Source organism: Ranitomeya imitator, chromosome 5 (genome assembly GCF_032444005.1).
Source record: "Ranitomeya imitator isolate aRanImi1 chromosome 5, aRanImi1.pri, whole genome shotgun sequence".
In the NCBI taxonomy this organism is placed as follows: domain Eukaryota; kingdom Metazoa; phylum Chordata; class Amphibia; order Anura; family Dendrobatidae; genus Ranitomeya; species Ranitomeya imitator.
Window position 1 is genome coordinate 552,742,834 of NC_091286.1, and position 2,374 is coordinate 552,745,207.

The 2,374-nt window shown below is 36.9% G+C and overlaps 1 long non-coding RNA gene across 1 annotated transcript; it reads left to right on the forward strand.

The window, feature by feature from the left end:
- The first annotated feature begins 664 nt into the window (after nucleotides 1-664).
- On the forward strand, nucleotides 665-1,379 carry LOC138680871 (uncharacterized). The gene is made up of 4 exons (XR_011321818.1): nucleotides 665-937; nucleotides 1,028-1,081; nucleotides 1,168-1,223; nucleotides 1,357-1,379. It is a non-coding gene; the product is annotated as an uncharacterized lncRNA (long non-coding RNA).
- Nucleotides 1,380-2,374: the final 995 nt, after the last annotated feature.

The following is a 2,374-nucleotide window of genomic DNA, read 5'->3' on the forward strand; positions in this document are numbered from 1 at the left end:
TTATATATATATATATATATATATATATATATATATATATATATATATATATATATATATTTATTTATTTTATTTTTTTTATTCTTTCATTGTTTTCAGTTCATTTTATTCATTTTTTCAGTTCATTATTTTTTCAGTTCATTTTTTTTAGTTCATTTTTTCAGCTCATTATTTTTTCAGTTCATTTTTTCAGTTCATTTTTTTTCAGTTCATTTTTTCAGCTCATTTCAGTTTCTCTTTATTTCATTTCCATTATTTTCTCTTTATTCCATTTCCATTACTTTCCATTATTTTTTCATTATTTTTACTTTTAAGTCCGTATTTTTCTTTTTAGTTCATTATTTTCAATTTTATTTATTTATTTATTTATTTATTTTTTTGACATTTATTACCTTTATTTTTACTTTTTATTTCATTTTATTTATTCTTTATTTTTTCCTCTGTAAGCTCGACCACTACAATATGTGTATATTTTTTTCCCTATCTATCTCTATTTGTGATTATCCTCATAATCTCTGCCCAGTCTACAGCACTCTATCACCCACTGTATACCATACAGCCCTCCTTACAGCCCTCACTAACATTTCCTGCTTGCTCTGCCATAGCCAATATACATATACACACAGTTTAACAGGGCGGGACTTCCGCTCTATGTTCAGTCCATTCCTATGCCTTTCACTCCACACCGTTGCCTCTACGGCCTCCCCTAGCTCCTGTATGGCGTTCCTATCTCCATGGCTACAGCCAGCACATGCTCAGTCAGTCCCCACACTCAGAGAAACGTCACTTCCGGTTTCGGACCAGCCACTTTCGGTTTTGGACCAGCCACTTCCGGTTTCGCGCTCTGCAGTGCTTTAAAAATGCTGTACAACAGCCATACTGACAGCTAACACTGCAGCTAGGCACGGGAGCGCCGCTACCTCCTTCCTCCATTAAGGTAAATACCATGGCGACTTTATACTTCCACCAACCCAGCACTTTCTTCTTTTTATATATTCACTTACATTGAACATGTCTGCCATTACAGATCCAAAGTTGTCCCTACATTGCGCAGATACGCCTGGGCATTACGTAAATATAGGTATCTACCCCCTACTTAACCTCCTCTCTTCCCTGGCTCCTCTCTTCAGTACATACGTACTAATGTACTTCTCCTATTCTCTGCAGCATCACTGGGATCCCTATCCCTATTCTCCCTATACGCACTAAACTCTCCAAACAAGGTAACAATATGTTGTTATTATTTTAATTATACCAGTCCCTAATGTACTGTATAGGGAGTCCCTCGATGTGTGCATATATTTGTATATATTTGTAAATAGTTGTACATATGCTCATTGATCTATTTCCAATTAGGATGACCTGGACCTCTGGGGACTCATGGATATAAGGATCTACCATGCATTGATTGTGTTGTGTTACATTTTGTTTCTTTCTTATTTTGGTTATTTTCTTTATTTTCTTTATCGTCTACAGCGAGTATGATGAAGGCTCTGGTGGAGCCGAAACGTCTCTTATCGCTTTTTTGAAATATTCTGTTATGCTCCCTGAACACATTTAATAAATTTGTTAAAAATTTGGCATTATATTCCCTTTGAGAGTGCGGTGAAATTTATATTTGGCCATTTATGGGACCATTCGGTCCGTTGCACCTGCACCCCAATTCTCTGACAGAGTGCACGCTATATCTATCACTATAAACTGTAGTGAAACACTTGGGGGTTCAAAGTTCTCACAACACATCTAGATAAGTTCCTTTGGGCGTCTACTTTCCAAAATGGTGTCACTTGTGGGAGGTTTCAATGTTTAGGCACATCAGGGGCTCTCCAAACGCGACATGGTGTCCTATCTCAATTCCAGTCAATTTTGCATTGAAAAGTCAAACGGAGATCCTTCCCTTCCGAGCTCTGCCATGCACCCAAACAGTGGTTTACCCCCACATATGGGGTATAAGCGTAGTCAGGTCAAATTGCACAACAAATTTTGCGGTCCAATTTCTTCTGTTACCCTTGGGAAAATAAAAAATTTGGGGCGAAAAGATATTTTTTGTGAAAAAAATGGTGTCACTTGTGGGGGGTTTCAATGTTTAGGCACATTGGGGGCTCTACAAATGCGACATGGCATCCCATCTCAATTCCAGTCAATTTTGCATTGAAAAGTCAAAAGTCCGAGCTCTGCCATGCGCCCTAACAGTGGTTTACCCCCACATATGGATATCAGCATGCTAAGAACAAATTGTACAATAACTTTTGGGGTCCATTTTCACCTGTTACCCTTGGTAAAATAAAACAAATTGGAGCTGAAGTAAATTTTTTTGTGAAAAAAAGTTAAATGTTAATTTTTTTTAAACATTCAAAAATTCCTGTGAAATACC